Here is a 20,243-nt window from a genome sequence, read left to right as displayed (position 1 = left end):
CTTATTTAGTTTCTCATTAACTTCTCCCCATATAAGAAATCAAACCAACTTTCTCGGGTTTCAAGGGTCAGATCAGGAAATTTTTCAGGTCATTTGGTCAACTGGCCAGCAGTTTTTTTTCCTGTGCAATGGTTGCGTCCAAAAAAAACAGAAAGGAAAGACTCATAACACTTTCAGGGGTGAGGTATTTCATTTTTAAAAAGGTTAAAGTTCATTGCTTGTATTTAGAATGAACATGATTTTGTTAGCCTCAATGGCCTCCCTGAAGCTTTCCCCTTTGTCCCCCCCATAAACAGTATCACGTCCACTGTCAGCCTTGGTGTCTGCAACCATTTTCATTTTGGATTTTGGTTCTCAGAAGCTTTACGAACACCCACACTAGAGGCTTTCTGTAAACACGCATTATATGACTATTAATCACCCTGCTAATATTTGGCCCTCCTCTGACGTGCTGGCTTCATCTATCTGTCAAAGTAATGGCATGTTGTCATCAGACAAAATGTGACTTTTACATTGATGCTCCTTAGTGCTCCATTCATATGTGACAGCAAATTCACTGAAAGAGATAGGGCTTGTGTGATAGTTGGCACCTGGTGTGTGTGAGAGGAAGAGAGAGCAGCGATGAGTTCAAAATGTTTCAATAGCGAGGAAGCAGACTGTGTCTTGCTCTCTCATGGGCTGCATCACTAATGGATTTTAAAATGTATTTTGCCATTGAAGCTCTAATAAATTACCATCCTGAGCACAGGGGACGCTCACCCCCTGCTTCTCATAACGAATCCACTGATACATTTTTGTATCAACTCCGCCATTTATTGATATTAGAGAGTGAATTCTGCTGCCTGTTTGATAATATCTGACAGTGCACAGGGATTGAGTGACAGGACATTAAGTGGGGATTCTTGTTTAATTCCTTTTAGCTGACATGCTGTATGTTAAGAGTTTTGCTGGATATGCTTTTCATTTATTCATCCAAAAATTGGTCGGTTTAAAGTTGATTATCATGACTGTGGGTGTACCAGTATTTTAAACCCTCTTTTGCTCCTGAAGCACCGCAGGGGGGGGAAGTGTTTTTATGGTTTAATCTGAAGAATGACAAGAATCTCCTGAACTATTTCTCACCAGTTTATCAATTTAATTTAATGTTCTTTGTGAATAACAGATTAAGACTGCGTTGGTATTGTATGAAGTTTGAAATCGAACAATAGATTTGATGATAGAACCTAAATCCCGGCCCAGGTCTTGTGGGTTTGTGTTGGCAAATAAGATTGATCCGCTTGAGCTCTGGGAGAGGAAGTTATGGCTCCATGATGATGAAAGAAACCCTTTTTTAGGTGTCTTTTGTATGTATTTAAGATGACTTCAAATACAACTTTCAACGTAGGTGATGTAGACTGATGATGGCTTTTAATATAAAGTATTTCAATATGGAGATGAATTTTGATAAAGAATCGGGATATAATGTTTTTATCACTTGGGAAAAGTTTAATGTTTTGTAATATGGCCTTGATATCACTGTTTTTCTTTCCCTGTGTACTTTTTCTTTGTCTTTTTTGTGTAATTTATTTAATTGTTGATTGTCACTTGTTTTTGTAGTGGTTCAGATGGTTAACCAAGCCTGCCACCACAGCTCTTGTCAGCCTACTGGTGTGCATTATGTGTAGGTGTGGGTTTATCTCTTCAAACATTTTGACCTGATGAAGATCCAAGCAGGATCGAAACGTTGTCTTAAAAGAACTCGTGTGGCATGGGGTAAGTGTGCAGGTGTTACCTGTTTCCTTATCTAAGAAACACTCACATGCAAACTAAGATGCATGAAGCGTCTCCACATCCTCCATCTGTACAAAAATAAAGCCAAAACATTATGAATACGGATGCTGCCATCTTGCATCTTGTTTCGGCCCGTGTCCTGTCCGCTGAGAAGCTGGGGACGGGGTTTGTGATCTGTACTGCAGCCGGTCACCAGAGGGCGATCAAGATGTTTTGGCTTCATTTTTGGTCTTTATTAAATTTAATAAAGTTAAACAAAAAAAAAGAAAAAGAAAAAATAGCTCCCTGAGGTTTTACAAAGTAAAAGTTCCTCCCATGCTGATACTTTCTTGGCATGTATTGCAACCTTTTTCATTAATGAATTTTCTTGATGATCATTAAAGTAAAACTTAGATACAGATAATTGGTAAAATGCCAGATATCAGCTCCAATAATTGTCCAGGCTGATAATCTGGCGATATCTAATCCATTTTGGCAGCTTCCTGTCAGAGTTGGACAGATTCTGCTACCATATTGCGGTTAATGAGGGTAAAGGTCATGAAAAATTCTGATAAAGTGTTTTAAACTTGTGGATTCAATATAAAACTGTCTCGCCTTCCTGCTGCTACATGAGCCTTTTACCCCACAACTCATGAGAACAATGAACAAATGTAACCAATCAAAGAGCTGTGTCATTGAAATGTCCTTAACAGTGCGCACACCATCTCATTCAGATAAATTGAGCCCGGCCGACACACAGACTTACAATACCATACTACCCGTACTTTAAGAACACTGGATAAATACTATTCTAGAGCCCAGAGCTTGAAGATTAATGAAGCACTGGTGCGTGAGCCCATCTGTTTATTATTTTCTAATGTCATTACAAACTCAGGCAGCACTTCATTTTTAAGTATTGAGAACATTGCATTCAGTCTTTCCAATTCAGCTTTCCATTTGTAACATAAGTATAGGCTCCACTGTTTTGCTCACCATCTATGATTAGTCTTCTCTCTCTCCTTGGTGTTTTTTTTTGTTTGTTTGTTTTTTTGGCTTTTTGTGGTACTTGGCACCTGCTTTTCATTCGCATACATGCATATAATTATCTATATATACGATAAATGGGTTTGGAAGTTGCCACCTTTCATACCACGGTTCACCTACTGAATTTCTTTTGTGGTATTTACTGCTCTCGCTCTCACAAAAGCCTCTGCCAGCTCTCCTTTCAAGAGTATCATAAACATTACCGACAGAGTCGGGAGCTGTCCGTGATGGAGATGGAGGGAACCACTCCTCCCGCGTCGAGAGGGAGAGGTGTGTGGAGGCATTCGATCTGTGTGGCAAACAGTGGATAAGGCCTAAGTTGCGGTAATATATCTTCATTAAAGCCGTTTGCCGGAGCAGCTCCTGAAGGGTGGCGTAGAGAGGACTGAAGGGAGGAGAAAGAGACGGAGAGGGAGGAGGGTCGGGTGAAGAGGACAGCTGTGGCTCCCCGCATGGATCATCTGGAAAAGCAGCTGGTGCTTCCCTACCTTTGCCTCTTCCTTCCTGCTCGCTCACTCCCTCTTTACCCTCCCTCTCCCTCTCTCTCTCTTTCTCCCTCGTAGGCCCAAATTACCCAACATCTTCATTAATGTCTCATTACAGCTGAGTCAGCCGCTGTAACCCACAGCCACATTAGAGCGCACGCTGCTCACCCGGGTTTTGAGAGAGCTGAGAGCTTTCACAGTTTTAGCCTTTACTAGATCGCACTGAAAAACTCAAACAGCACGTGCAATAAAGTGGATTGTACTGCAAACTGAGTGTATATAAAGTCAATCTATTATCAGAATAAAACAACAGTACCTCACTTACTTTTAATCTTTTAAATTTAGGTCATTTATGGTAAGGACATGAGTTAAGCTCTTATTTAAATTATTTCACTGCTGCAGCAATGGCCTTTCCATAGGCTGTCTAAAGTAAAGCTAGTGTAGGAACATGCACATGCTTTTCAAATTGTTGCTGTAAGACCAGAGAAAATGAAAAAAAGGATTGTGGCATTTGCTTTTTCTCAAGAGGTAGAAAACCTACAACTACCAGAATGCACTGCACCGTACCAGTCCAATAAGCGCTTCTGCTGCAGCTGACATATGCAGACTTGTCCGTTTTACACAATGGTGGCTGGCGGTTAACAAATATCTTGTGTAAACAGTAAAACATGTTTCTGAAAACATTTGAGGTGAGAAATAAGCAACGCAGTAACAGAATCTTGCTTTGTTTTACTGTTCGAGTGTTTTCAGCCTCAATTTTCAATATGCTGGAAGCAGTATGGCGCCCACTTCCTCCTCACAAACTCTCTTTGAACACCGTCAGTTTGAACAGAACTATAATCTTTTGGAATTTCATCTTTTGTGAAATCAGTGACTTCTTTTAAATCACTTCTTAAAACCAATTTTTATATACTTGCTTTTATGTGATGTCTTTAAAAAAAAAAAATCTTTTTATTCATTTTACCTTTTCAGTTTATGTTTTATCCATTTTATTTCCTTTTATTTTTGGTTTTATTGCTTTTATTGACTCTTTTGAATTTGTTTGGTTGATTATTTGGTTTTAACTTAACTTTATCTACCCTAGTTTCATCTTGCTTGTGTTCAATAGGGCTCTTTGGCTTTCCATTGTTGTATTGCCGTCTGTGTTTCCAATTTCATCTTTGCTTTGTTTGTCAAAGCACTTTATAAACACTGTTTTTAAAGGTGCTACATAGGTAAAGTTATTATTTTGTGCTATCATTCATTTTGTGAGAGAATTTTTAGATGATAAATATCTCTGTTCAGAACAGGACTCTATTTTATAATCTCATAAGGAAATCCATGAGGTGTTTCTGTCTCCGCAGAGCTCGGTATTATCCATCTGCAGACAGACACACGGACACTTTGTTAGACAGGATGAAATCATTCTGTTTGAAGTACTCCTCCCAGTTCTTCTTTCTCTTTCTCCCTTCCTGCCGTCTCTGTCTCTCTCCCTTTAACCATTTATGAAGTGGAAATCTCAGGTCAATCAAAGTAGGCTGTTAAGTGCAGTCTGAGTTATGACTGTGTGTCCACAATGCCTGTTCTGCCTGCACTTAAACAGGCAGCTGAAAGGAGCCCTCAGAGCAGCAAACCTGACCTCTGCCCAACTCCATCCATAATCCATAGGTTCAGTCGACTTTTGCGGGAGATGCACGGTCATTTTTCCAGTCTGTTAGCTCTGAACCCCCTGAACCTTTCCAGCCACTCTGAGCAGACTCGGCACACGCAAATGCATGCCCCTGAGCCTCCTCCACACAGACGCACAGAGAAGGCAGAGAGCAAAACTTGATGCAAGATATAAAAGATGCACTCACTCAGTCACATGTTGTTATGGTCTCAGAGCTAATCCAGATGGATTGATCGACTCTCCAAAAGAATTCTGCTCTGTTGTAGACGAAGCTTGCCAGGTCTCTGTCACTTTCCAGCTGAACAGTGTGTGTGTGATTTATGTAAAGGTTGTTTATGATATACCAACATTTGGCAAAAATAGGCCTGTTTGCCGTCATGTTTGGATTTAGGTGAGAAAATGAATATCTCTCAGTGCAGAGATGTTCCAGGACAAGTTTAGCTTAGCACTGCACACAGACTTGAAGCCAAATAGTTAAAAGGGGAGAAATACAGCTCCAGACTTGTCATGTTGACATCATGTTATATCCTGTTTCTCCTCCGTATCCTGTATCATTTCATCAAAGACTGTGGTCCTCATGGATCCATAATTTTGATCTGAAACCGGATATCTTAATGCATCAAATTTCTTTAAAAGAAAGAAAAAACTGATCCAAAAAATAAGAAGTGAACTGAGTAACCCAAACCCCAAATGTGGTTGAAACTGAAACAGAGAGAGAACACCAACACTGGCAGTAATGTCATGCTTCATCAATGCTTTTCATCAGTCACTGTTAAAAAGAGCAGGAATACATCATCCAAGGAGTGTGATGCTGCTTATTCACACAAAGACCAGAAATCTGTGGCTATACAGCAGCATCCTACCTCACCCACTACATGTGATTTCAACAAAGAGCCACTCGGACTCATGGTTAGGCCAAGAGAGCCCATAAAGACCTCTAATCCAAGATACTCGCGTTTTGTTGAGAGAAGACAGATATATAGCAACCAATATTGCTATATCACTTATATATCTGTATAGACATACATGATGGCAGATAAGACACAAAAATTACAGTACAGAAATGCCAATCCTAGGTTTGAGGTCATGTTGAAATGCTGCCACTGTTTTATAATTTGTCCACCAAAGAGCACTGACTAGTTAATTTTGAAACTTCAAATGTCCTTCTTAGTATGTACTTTGGTCACATTGGTATCAAGATGGTTTGTTTCTTTTATGCATTTATGTAAAACTATAATACTTCTAGCCCATATATTGTTATCAGATGTTTTAAACTCGCATATTAACATAGCAGCCTTAAAAGATCCAGTATTAGTTGTGTTATAGCAGCCCAGTCACCAGAAGAAAGTGTTGCCGTCATACCAAGCTTTTCAAAATGACCTATAAGTTGAATTATTCATTGTGCAGTGGAGAAGACGGTGGATGGCATTGTCACCTAGCGAGGCGATTGCCAAATTGCAGAAGTTCCCTCTTTGATGCAACAATATTGTAGGAATGACTAGTGGTACTTGAAAAATTATTGAAATAATTCAAAATTTTATCAATAATCATTAGTAATGAAGATATAATGACTAAGTGGGTAGAGGCAAGTATTAAAAAAGAAGACTGTAAAGCAACCTTTTCAATTAGGAAAAAACCCAGCTTTTTCCATATCATGTTATAACAATATCTAATAACCAAGATGATATATATGTAGTTTCATTTCTTGATACAATATAATATCTTGGCCAGCCCTAGATGCCAGCATTTTTTTCCAATGATTGGGATGTTTACAGTTAAGAGATATCAAAGAGTTTAAATACCCTGAACACCCACACGGGTGTTTTGGTTTAGTCTGGCTGATTAGACCTCTGCTCAAAGTGAAGGTGGGAAGAGTTGGAATAATGTGAAGTCACCTGACACCAATTTGTCCCGCTAACATGAGAGGGAGAGAGGTGCCAATCAAGCAAAGTCTGTGCACACCCACACAGTCCTGAGAAAACCTCTGATCAGGCTCAATAATTAGCACCTGTGTGGGAGTACCAATGCTGTGCAGGGCCTTTATACCCAGAAACACAGACAGGACTTCGGATAAACTGCATGCTACCTGTGGGAGAAGTAAATACCTCCAATATTACACATCAGCTTACTGCTTTTTATGCCACAATGTGTCCTTTTGCCATATATGTAAGATAAACATGTACATATGACATCTGGTTCTAGATCTGGCCAAACAAGTATTGACTTATCTGTACTGAGTGAACAGAGATAAAATTGATATCGATTAGCTAGTAAGGAAACAAACAAGTGTTTTTCCCAAAATGTCACAGTTCTCCGTTGATTTAAGAGTTCCCGCATTTTGTCCTCTGTAATTTAATCAGAGCTGTCCAGACAGCTGCACCAGCAGACTGTGAAGCACTTTGTCAATTCTGCTTTTAGATAAGTGCTATATAAATACAATTATAATTATTGTTATTAAAGTATCACGGGCTTGGACAGATACAGTAACATGACAGACTGAATAAAGAGTCCCGTCTGCAAAAGTGTCATCACTTTGTCATCACGAAAAAGTGCCTTAATTTGTTTTAATTCTACGTTATCTGTCCTTCTGCATGAGTCATTTGTCATTCTGTAACATAGCCATCTTATTTTTAGAATTAAGCAGTTTTCATTTCAGTGTGGCAGCAGGAGGCAGGACTGGGATCAGTCTGTGTCAGTTTGTTTGTTTGTTTGTCTGTCCGTTACGCCAGTCATCTGTATTTGATCAAAACTTTTTTGTCAGTGGCATTAAAACTAAAGGTCAAAACAAAGCAACATATTTGTCACTCACTGGTGCAAAAAGGGACTGAATTTAATTTTTGTGCCTTTGTGTTTTACCTAATAATTAGTTTAGGTCGCTGACATCATCAGTAAATGCAAAAAAGGCTGTGGATTCGCGACAAAATTCAGACATAAATATCTAAGTATATGCATTCTTAACATCAGAATTATAAAACCATGTGTAAATCTCTCATAGTGGAACTGAGTGCATTTGCACAAACCTCTTTCCCACTTTTGCAGTTAGCCTTTAATAAATGTAGATATACCCTTAATCATCTGTTTTCCTAGTAGCACTTCAGCCCGCTCCACCCGTCTTTACACCTGTAAATGGAGAAAAAAGGGCAAAGAAGAAGAGCAGTTTTAACAATAGTGCCACTAAGGCTAAGTTGTCCAACGATACCAGAGCAGATGACATTATGTAAGACCATTTCTATACAGCTGATATATCATAAACTTCTCAAACATACTGTAAACACCGGCAGTAATAGTTCAAATATCCTTATTAAATGTCAGGAAAATGCTCAGGGACTTTATCAAGGCAAACTTGACAAACTGCTACAAACTAAAGGATAAAAAAACTGACTTTTATTTCACAAAAAACCTTACTCATTACCTTTTATTAAATTCCTATTAAAGTCTTTAAAACATATATTATAAGAGTCTAAACAGACATGAATGTAAACATCAGCTTGACTGTTTGGCGGAGGCATACGACTGTGAGACAGTGTTTCTGGTTTTATTTAAATATCAGTTTATTTGTGTGGGATGGCAAATTTAGTTTCAACTTAATTTCTCATTTTATTTTTATAAAATTATTGCATTATAACTAAAAAATCTCTGAGCCAGCTATCTTTTTAACACATTTACCATGTTTCTGTCAGATATGTGATATTCTCTTCTTTGCTTTTCTTTTATTTTCCTAATTAATAATAACACATATGTATAAAGTATGATTAAGTCAGAGGTGATGTGAGACAGAGTACAGGCACTTTTTTGTCAGCACAGATTACTGCTATTGAAAACAGTCTGGTAAAGTTGTATTCAGTTTGAGTTGTGCTGACTATAAAGATGAGAGGTCTATTGATCTCTAGATGATAGATAACTTTATGGTCAGGGTTGGTGAATGCGGGTTGTATATGTTTGCGCGGTGTTATTATTGGGATATTGAATGGAGGTTGTTATATCACTGAGTCATGCACCCACACTGGGATGACAGCAGAGAACCGTGGAATAGCCAGAATAATGGTTCTCCTCCATCTCTCCCCTCTCTGTCAAATATGATTACGTCTGTCTCTCTCTTTCTCCCTCTCTGACCTTACAACCTTACAAGCTACCACTTATTATCACAGACACACAGACACCCTCATCTCTAAATCTGGCAGGATTTATTCACTCTGGCAGCCATGTCTAAGACACTTTATCTCATGGGTATAATTTAGCTTTTTTCAAGAGTTTTCAAGAGACTTAAGGACTCATAACTCATATTGTCCTCTGAAGAAAGATTAAAGCAGTTTTTCTGTACTGATTACATCCACACATGCCTCTGTCCTCTGGTCAACCTTGCCAAAAATTTACTGTCTTAGCCAACAACAGTGCAGTGTACTTGCCATAAATATGACTTCTTCAGTTAAGTTGTCTAAAAGAATTATTTCTTTGGTCATTTGATATTGACAGCTACTTTTCAGATTTGTTTCAGTGGTGAAAAGGCCAAACTAAAGTCTGCTTCAGCTGCTTGTTCTCATACTGAGCTCCTCTCTTTACCTCTCTTCTACGATTTTGTGTAGAAAAGGTAGCCCTAACTTTATTTTTTGGTGGCTCATTATTTTTCTCCTGCAATACTTTTGGATACACCCCACTAAAAATCAACAATGTTAACCTGCAAGTGGTGCTAGAGGTAAAGTTAGCACTAAATTCAGTAGTAGGTCCTGTAATTTAAATCACGTCCCAAAGTCTTTGTACTTTCAAATTCCCCTACAGATGCATTTTAAATATATATAAAGATATCCAAATGGCTTTCCCAATTAAAAAGTTAAAAAAAAACAAAAAAAAACGAACTCTGAAAAGGGGCTGGAAGCAGATACTCTCTCTCATTTACTAGGAAATTCCAGATTTGGCATACACCCACGACAGCCACTATAGTTTAATCGGTAAAAAGAGCATTGTGCATTGAGAAGGGTAGCATTAGCATTAAAGGAAACATCTGAGAAATTCTGTTATAGATGTTTGAGCCTCAGTCAGACCCAGACTCGTATGAGGAGTCTTTTGTGTGTAAGCAGCAACCTCAGTGGATGAAAAATGTAGCCAACGCAGAAGTTTCTTGAATGTCCACTTGAGGCTTGCTTTACAGGCCATTCAGTCACTAATGTTGAAACAGCAGAAACAAATAAAATGTTTTTGTGCCTAAGGCTGCTATAATTTCCCTATTCATAACAACTGTGTGGGGGATGCATTTTTATATAACTCCCGCATCTACATTTTATTAAGACATAAGGGTACACATATTTAAAGAAAGCGCCACATGAATGACAGGCTGCAAGGTGTCACTACGGTCTATATTTCAGATCCACCCCGCGCTCCTCCACAGCACCACCCTCTCATCCAAATATGGTCACTTCTTGCTCCAAAAAACAATATGGCAATAGTGAGATAAATCAGGGTGGGAAGTGTAGTTAGCATCTTTTATTTGTTAAAGTCGTTGGTTAGCCTGTAACTGGCCGTGGCTGGTATAATGTTAATGGTTGTGAAACATAGAGAAATACCTGCCAAGATCTTTCAGTGTGTTTATATTGTCACTTTGCTATTGCGTTATTAGGTCTGATAAGTGTGCTGGAACATACATTCAATGCAGCGGGGATTTTTATATACCGTGAAAAGTGCACTCTGCGCTGGAGGTTTTCTGCTTTATGACCTCCCATGTTGTAAAGACAAGCTCACCAGTTCCATTTAAATGCAGGAAATCACTCCCTGCACTCCATTTGAATTTTGTGCTTTACATGATTACAAAAAAGCTTTATGGCAAAGGAAAAAGGTGCAGCCATGAGGAGAGCAAGAGCCTGTATAAGCAAATCAAATGGGTAATGGCAAAGTCATGCAGAATGTCTTTTATAGACGTGCAATTTGGCGATGGTTAAAATGTCCAGAACACTGAGTTGTTACAGAGGAGCACAGTGAATATGTTTAATGTTAATTTAATGTAAAACTAAAACTGCTGGAACTCTGCCAGCAGGGGTTGCTAGTAGCAACAGGATGTTAAACTGGCACTAACTGCCCTCGGCAGAACAGCGTGGTGTGAATGAATTAAACTGTCAACTAATTAGTGATTATTTACCCCGAATGTACATTTTTATTTTTTAAGAAAAGGGGGTATGTCAAACAATATTCTTGCTGCCAGCTTTAAACCTAAACCCAATTTGATTTCATGCCTCATAACACTTATTTTCTTGCTGTCTTTTGTTTGGTTTGTTTTGCGGCCCATTCAGAGGTATCACCACTGTAATTAGTTATGCTCTGTCAGTATTAGGCCAGTTTTTCAGCCTTATTTATTCCATCTTTTAGCTTAAATTAAATTCCACAAAACATCAAGAAGGCCTTGCAATGTTTTTTTAAGTGGCTTTCTGAAGGTGGTAGAGATCCTTTTATAATGTGGTATTCACAATATCCCTGTTAACTTGTGGAGCAAGGCACTGTCTGTATTGACCAGAGCTGTGGCCTCAAATTTGGACTCAAGCTGCAAATTCGATAACTTAAGTCTAAACTGACCAAATCAAAAAAGGCTTGCAACTCAACTTGGACTTCAACATCAGTGACATGTCAATTCTTTGAATTTGAACTTGACATTGGACTTGAGTGCGAAGACTTGAGACTTACTTGTGACTTGCAAAACTTGGTCCCATCTCAGGTTTTGAATCCACATCTGACATTCGGTGCGTACTTGCTTTGCTACAGTGGGAGTCCAGAGGTCAGAGCCAGCTGCAGGGGATAAAGAGTTTTTCATGTTTAAATATGTGATGCGGCAACAATTTAACCACTAGCTGCCTTTCAGTAAACAACATAAATAGCCATCGTGTTAGTATTCACTGTGAAATGGCAATTCTGTTAACTTCAAGCACTCCAGGACATGAACAAGGGCATTTATGATGGGCTCTTCTCATAGAAATAGATGTTTCTATTACAAGCAATAATGGCATTGATTGGCTGGTTTGGACTCTGATTAGGAGTGTTATTGGATGGAGGCCACAAGGCAGCTGCTCATGAGACTAAACAAAATATGTGGATTAATTTACTCTCTCCCTGTTTCTCACACACACACACACACACATATACACTGCCCTCACACGCAAACACACACAATTCACTCAGCATTTAGTATTTTTCAAAGAACAAAAGGGCTCACAGGAGGAGAAGAGTCTCCCGCTGTTGTCTCTGCTGCGTTCGCTTGGCCCACACTAGTTATTCATGAACATATACACACACAAACACACTCATTCTCAAAGATTTGATCTACTGCAGCAACCAGCAAGAGACTGCTTTAACTGCGGCATGGGGAAAATGAATAGTGCAAAAATTAATGATGGAAATTGTGGTTCATAAAAATTTCACAGAGTTTAACAGGTGCAATCTACCCAGATCAAATGAGGAATTCCTTACGGTTAATAGGAATTGATGGGTTTCTGAGAGATAACCTGGCGAAGATTAGGAGCTAAATGGAGATGCAGATGGAGGGACAGTTGGCAGGGTGAGGAAAAGACCAAGTTCCAGGAGGCTCAGGCCTGTCTCCTCATCAGAAAATATTACCCATATTACCCAGCATGCCTCACAGTGGCAGTCCCCGTCCCCCCGACTGCCACCCATCGCTGACTCTGCAGAGAGGGGAACTTTAAGTGTGGAAATCACAGTTTGAGGAGGAAGATAGAGCAGGAGAGGTTATGTCATGGCAGAAAAGTACAGCATTGATAGCCAGGAGCTTATTGTAGTCAAATTTATATATTTTTCAATTTAATTTCATGTCTGTGCTCCTCCTACACAGGCAGACTAAAATACATTTACATTTAAACAAACCTTTAGGAAAGATTTTACGTTAAAGCACCTGTACTGTATTGCAAATGCTTTAGAGGAGCTGCATGTACAGTAATGAAGGAGCACACAGAGAAATGGATTTAGAAAAAAATAAAACAGAGTCAAACAGTGAGCATGAGAGAAAGAGATCAGAGATAAGCAGACAGAGACTGGAGGCCTTGTGTGGGAGGTCGGAGAACTAGAAGGTTTCTCTTGATGTTTTTGTTTAAGGGCTCTTTCATGATCCCTGGGTCTCGGAGGAGTTTCTCACTACAGACCCCCTTTTGCACTGAAACCACTCAAACACTGGGTCATCGCACCGTTAGTGATGAAACATAAAACATGGCTTCCGGGCTGAAGCGGCCATTGTTGCCATAGCGATGAGAGAGCAGGAGCAGCTGAAAATCCCCTGGAAGATGAGACAGTAAATAACATAACATCACACACGTCTCTGTGGCTGCACATGCACATGCTCTCACAGGACTTCTAAGCACACACTGTAGGTGTGTTTGTGTGTAGACCGATAGATGTAGAAAATAGAAATGTTGTAATGTGGTTTTTCCACGGCTATGGCTGGTAAGATTGACATTAGTTTGCACATCTTGGCTCATGAAACAAAGAACTGGAAATTTTTCTTTATACCTGATTATGGTGATAAATGGAAAGTTAAGGGATCACCAAAGGTACATCATCCAGAGGGGACTGTTTGTAGAGACAGTTTACTTCACATGCAAAATCATCATTTTTATATCACCGACTAACCCCAAGTTATGTTGAATTCATGACGGAAACTTTTCTTGCATTCCTCTATGGTGAACGAAAAATCCAATAACACACAAAATTCTAGATGAATTGAAGTAAAACGGGGCTGTGTTTAACAACAGCAAAACTATATCAAAACCCACGTTCACAAACTTCCACACAACTCATGAGGACTAATCTAAGTCTCGTTTATCCAGCCGTCCGTGTGTGAGACTTTATGCAGATGTGTTTTAAATTGAGATGTTGAGGAGAAAATGCCTGTGTTTTGGAAGCACTGAGCGTACGACTGGATAAATGAAACTTAAATTATTCTGCACAAGTTGTGTGAGAGTTTGTAAACGGATGTTTTGATGTAGTTTTGTTGTTGAACGCAGACCCCTTTCACTTCAATTTATCAAAACTTTCTCAGTTTTTGGATTCTTTATTCAAGAGGCATGCAAGGAAAACATTCACTTCACCACCAAGAATATCTGCACTGACTTTTATGACAATCCATCAGATACTGGTTGAGATATTTCAGTCTGGACCAAAGTGGTGAATTTACCCACCAACCAACAGTGACATCCAAAAAGCAAAGATGTAACATAATAATGTAACATAACAATGGACTACTGTATGAATCAAAAAACTCAAAAGAGGAGGATATTGTTAAGAGGAAAACATGAAATGTTGTCTTTGTACAGTGGGTTTAAGGTGAATATGTGTTTCAGCAATAGAATTATGCAATCTTGACAGTTTATTTCCCATTGTTTCATGTTATTTTACAGTTGATTTGTTTGTAAACTTTGGCCCAAGCAGTTAAATCGTGGGATTTTGGTCTTGAAATTTAGAGGCTTAGAAATTCGATGCAACTTGTCTTTTGTTGGCCAAAGCTCTACATCAGCTGATGGTAGAGTTACCTCACAGTCTCAGTTTTAAGCTTTTGGCTGACAGCCTAATGGTCAGCTCAAAATTGAACAGTATAAAGATTCCCTTAAGAAAGTGAGACATTTTCTATTTGTGGAAAATACGACTGTCAAGCCTGAAATGTCTTAGGGCTGCTACATACTACCAAGACTACTGTGCCTGGAGAAATGTGTATTTCTTGTTATGGATTTTGATTGTGAAATTTGACATTGTAATTGCTGACTCTTGGTGCAAAAGAAAGAAGCCCCCAGAAGACGGATTTAGACTAAAGATGGCATTTAGCTGGATGGTCTGTATTGCTGAATCTTTATTTCTTTCTCTTAAATCCATAGATGCTCTGCTGTCACTGTGTTTGAGTTTCTCTGCAGTAACAAGGGGAAAAAAAACACCAAACACCAAAATATGACCAGAAATCCAATCTGCGTCACCACCAGACATAATTTAACGGTTTTAGATTGAATCCGGTGCAGTTTTACTGATAATACTTATGAATCTTATTTTAGTCTTGTTTATAATTATCACATTGGTGAACTTTTGTGTTGGATTGGGGGTTAAACAAATATGTGATGTTTTTCAAGATGTGCTTAAACAAATATTTAACACAAACACACATGGCTTTAATTAGAGGTGAGTCGGCCACGCTCCTAATCAGATTAGTTCTTAATCTAAATTCAAACTTAATTTGCCCTCAATCAACATTTAAGATGTGAACACAACTGAAGAAATATATAATAAATTTGCTGCTGTATTTTCGCTTATGTAGAGGAATATCAGCTTGGAGTCTGATAGGATTACTGTGGCAAAGCAAATGGAGCAAAACAGATAAACAAAGTAACAATGCAGAAATGTGCAGGCAGAGAAGAAAGCACATCCACACAGAGTAACTCAGCCCTGAGCAGTCAGATCGTGTCTGTTGAAAGTAGTGCGCTGACCTGAGTTCAGAGTGCCAGAAGCAGGTGAAGCCGCGATGTAACCCCGGAGATGACTTTTTGTCTGATCTCGATGTTTTCCAGGGTCAGACGGAGCCTTATTCAATCCTTTGTACATGGAGTACGAAAAGTAACAGAAAACCAGACCTGCTGACACAGACGGGATCACATTTTGACAGAAAAAAGACATTAATGATTATCATGTTTATGAATAAGTTACGCACAGAGACACGGCACACAGGTGAATAAGTGGATGTACATGACAGGAGTCATGCTCGGTTTATAAATGCTGCTCATATCTCATATTTTCAGACGACTGGTCGTATCCACTCAGGGTGTAACCCATATCCCTCACCAGTATGAACTGTCAGTGATAGTGAAAAGTCATGCGTGTTCAGAGTAACAATAACGTCCGTTTCCTCACCCACCGTTCTCCCACTTGGTTTCACTGTATTTCTGCGACAGAGGGTGCCTTTGAGCTTTGATTGAATGGATGTTTTTCTCTAGCCTTTTTTGTCTTCAGTGCAAAACTGCAATGGCTGACAGTTAGTAGAACAAAAATATCTGATTGATGAAGGAAGATCAACTTGTCACGGTAGTTAAATCTGAATGTGCAGACAGGTCTGATTATTAACACTTTTTCAGGAGCCAGATTGGAACAGTATACAGTATTCTTCTGTGAGTCGAAACAAGAAATCTCGATATCGTTGTCAAAAAAACACTGTTAAGGCTAATTTTTGCTCAACATTAAATAGGTATACTTACATGGACGGCGCCTATCCATCCATCCAGTTTCATCCACTTATCCGGGGCTGGGTTAAAGGGGCATCAGGCTGAGCAATGTACTCTAGACGTCCCACTCTTTGCAACACATTCCAGCTCCTCCAGGGGCACCCTAAGGCAAACCCAGGCCATATGAGTTGTGTAATCCCTCTAGCATTTTCTGGCTCTGCCTCGGGCCTCCATAGTCTAATTTGCCATAGCTGAGCAGTATTAAGATATACACACTGTTGGGATTTTTTATAGCGTAGTGGTGGCAGAGAGGAGCAGCACTGAAAAGCGCATTAAAAGTGAATCTACACCGTTCATTCTGCTGGGCCTTAAAACTGTCTTTCACTTACAAAAATCAGCAAATATGTCCTCTCATCTATCCATCTGATCAGCTGTGAACGTATCAACAGATCAATTATCTGCCGCAAGAGTGGCATCCAGCTGCGAAGTAGATAGAAAGAACTCTGCCTGCTGCACTGCATTTAGGACCCACAAAAAGGTGAGATATTATAGTGAAACCACAGATTAGCCACCCGCAATCACCACCTATAATATCGCATCTGTCAAGTTTCATATTTTAGATCTCGCGTTTTAGGTTCTTCGACCATCATCTATCATGTGAAAACATCAGAGCATGTGTCCTGATCACAGTTCAGCCTCCTCTATGGCTGCTGACATCTCGGTGAGCTGAAGTGGCAAACACACTGGATGTCAATAGAGGAAACTGTGCCAGCATCTGTTTAGCCAACTTTGCTAACATTTGGCACCGAAGCTGAGAGCATCTGAGGAGCGAACAGAAACAGAAAGGCTGCATGCATCACACTGCTCAGCCCTCAGAGATGCTCCGCGTCACTCTCCCCATCTTTTCCATTACCCTTCTCTATTCTAATTAAAATGAGGTTAAGGCCGGGATTCTGGGAGTTTATAGCAGTGTGTGCAAGAGTGTAGCTTTTGTTTGAACATCTGAGGGGGAGACTTATGAAATGTTGGTTTGTGGGTCCTCCACCAGAAACTTTTCAGCATAAAAGACTTAATTTTCAGCATTCTGATGATTTTTATGCATAATTTTGTACATTTCATTGCAACAATTTATGGTGAAAATGTCTTTTTTGTTGAAAAAGTCAGCTACTTTCGTGTTTTTATTTTGGAGGACAAATGCACATGTTCTAATATTGAGAGTAAAGTGTCCTCTTTGTCTCACCCAAAGACTTTGTAAACAGCACTGCCCTCATATTTACATGCTTCCTTTATGTCGTCAGAAATATAGCAAAAGATGGCACTAAAGGGGCAGAGTCAGAAGTTTCACACTGCAACAAACAAGGCAATGGTGGAGCAGGTTGTAATAAAAGTAACTTTTAATGGAGGCAGCGTTGTAGACGGCGGTGATCTGTGAGGCCGTTAAATACATCATGACATTTAAACACAGAATTCTTTTCACGACATCACAAATTCATTCTGCTCTGGCCTTTTTTAATGTCTTTTTCGTCCCTGACGGTCATATCTTGCTTGAAGAATGTTACACTGTCCCTATGATCGTATCTGTCAGCTTTCGGGAAACGCGCACAAATATGAATGAAACGAATGCAGAGCACAGGCAGTCAGCCCTGAGTGAGGGTGAAATGGAGTGTGAGATGGATTGGTGTGTTGTGTGGAGTGATGCAGGTGCTGTGCCGGAGTGTTGTGATGAAGAAGGAGGTGAGCTGGAAGGCAAAGCTCTCGATTTATCAGTCCGTCTACATCCAAACCTCCACCTATGGGCATACGCTTTGGGTAGTGACCGAAAAAATGGCATTGTGGGTTTCCTCCATGGAATAGCTGTGCTCAGCCTCAGAGTTTGGGTGAGGAGCTCAGACATCTGAAGGGAGCTCAGAGTTGCTGCTCCTCCAGTTGAGGTGGTTCGGGTGTCTGACCAGGATGCCTCTTCGGTGCCTCCTATTAGAGGAAATATGGGCCATAATAAAATGTAAACAGGTGACTTATAAGAAATCACCTCCAGTACAGTTGTCATTAATATTGCAATTAGAGACCAAACTATCTTTTGTACCAGGTAGTACATGTTTATTTCTGCTGTAAAGTTGGGCATTTTTATATGGGGTCTGTGGGGATGGCCAGCCTGATAAACTACAGTTTTTGGCACTTTCACATGGGCTTCATCTTTCAGCGTCAGAGGTTGTGGCTTGGTCAGACCACTTTGTGAATTAAATAAGAGAAAATTTGTACAGCATTTGTTTTCATTTAGTTTTTCTCAGTTGGACAAAAAATGCTAAGCCTGCTTGCTTTTAATGTTATTGTAAAATAGCATATTAGCAGAACATGTTAACCCTGACGTGCTGCGTGGTTGGGAAACAGTGGCGCTTGTGCACAACATGCTGGCATTAATAAAAGGAACTGACAAGCTTGGAGGCATGTGATTCGAATGGATTTGGAACAGGTTCTCAACTGGAACCGATTCTCGTTTCTCATCCTTAATAAACTTTAACCTCCCCAGTAATAACCTGGTGTCTCACAGCCAACTGTGTTGATTTCGAATGAGGTGCAGGGCTTGTATTCTTTCAATTCTGAACATATTCCAACAGCAGTGTCTAGGTTATTGAATTCTGTCAACTTCAAGGCAACCATTAGTTTCCTTTACTTTCAGTTCAGTTTGAAAATCAACTTTATTGCGCTGTCAATTTTATATTAAAGTGCAGTATGGTAAATACATTATGTTTTCTTTCCTCCTTAATTACCTCACTGTTGCAGTGTAATGCGCAGACAAAAGTTGTAGTTATGGTTGGTCCTTGTTTTGAAAAAACACTCTGATTCTATGATATGAGAGGCTGCTGCCAAACAAAGTCAAACCCAGAAGACAGACAACAACAAAACATGTTGTGATATTGTGAAAAGGATACGTTGCATAACAATGCTGCCAAACAGCAGCCAGCTCTTGTTTTTGTATTTCAATAAATAGAGATAAGAATACAATTAGCGACATCTGCAACCACCCCAGACAGACACAGAGATACAGTTTTGATGGAAAACGGTACATCCTGGTGTGCCGTAATAATAATAATTGGATCAGATTTTATAGCTCTGTTTCCCTTTTACTGCTTCACTTATCTCTCTCCCTCTGAGCTATCCATCTTCCTCTCCTCCACCTCACCAGAAGAAGTCATTCATCGCTCTGCCATCCAAGCAGTGTTTCCATTATTACCTGCCTCCTGTGCCTCTGTCACCTGGCTAAAGACGGATGTCGGGGTCATCAACGGGAGACAGAGAAAGCAAGCCAAATATCACATCTCTTCATCTTTACGGTGTTTAGTGCATCAGCATTGTGTCACTGATAACTTTTTTCCATCTCACCCATTCCTCTGCTGCATAATCTAACTAGTTTTCTCTCACCGTCGACTCCAGCAGGAGCAGAAAACCTTGCCGCCCGTCCTCTTGAGCGAGCGTTGCATCGTTTTGTTGCTTTGTCATTTCAGTTTTGTCTCAGTCAAGTTTTTTGTCACTCACGGGGATGGAGGCTTGGCATGCACGGCATTGCAGACACACACATGCATACAATGGCATCCTTTCTCTGCCGCTGTCTGCTGCAGGTGTGGCTGAGACTCATGGGAGAGGGCAGTGTATTTGCATATCAAAAAAAGATGGGAATGTGTGTTTGTGTGTGCCCAGGTGCAGTCTAAAATCAGTACCTGTGAATATAGCGTCTATTTTTCCTGATATTTCTTTGTGATGTTACAGGTCATCATTCACAGACTAAAGAGGAGGAGAAAGGGAGTTGAGAATGTTGTAGTGTACAAGTTTGTCTATGTGTGTGTGTGTGTGTGTGTGTGTGAGGGAGAGATTTCAAGAAGGAACAGACACCAGGAGAGAGAATGCAAAAAAGACAAGAGACTAAGTAAAAATAGTTTAAATATTCATGTCTCTCGTCAGATGATTTATTCATGAGAGCCTGATATATTCAGTTATTTATAAACTGCTTGTGTGTCACCACTGTTGACAGAAGTATTGCTCTGTGCTCATGGAGGAAGTACACAATGTAAAATGGGACATAAAACAGCCAGCATGTGCTCAAATGATGTCACAGTAAAGGTTAGCTGTGACTGACGA

General features: G+C 39.8%; 1 protein-coding gene across 4 annotated transcripts in view; it reads left to right on the top strand.

Moving 5' to 3' along the window:
- Positions 1 to 20,243, top strand: part of LOC121948060 (ecto-NOX disulfide-thiol exchanger 2-like) — a 219,905-nt gene that overhangs the window by 127,744 nt on the left and 71,918 nt on the right. The window lies entirely within an intron of this gene.

The sequence above is a fragment of the Plectropomus leopardus genome, chromosome 8, assembly GCF_026936395.1.
Source record: "Plectropomus leopardus strain MGB_pleo_1.0 chromosome 8, ASM2693639v1, whole genome shotgun sequence".
Classification (NCBI taxonomy): Eukaryota; Metazoa; Chordata; class Actinopteri; order Perciformes; family Serranidae; genus Plectropomus; species Plectropomus leopardus.
The sequence above is the reverse complement of the archived record's forward strand: the minus strand, read 5'-3'. Positions and strand labels throughout refer to the sequence as shown.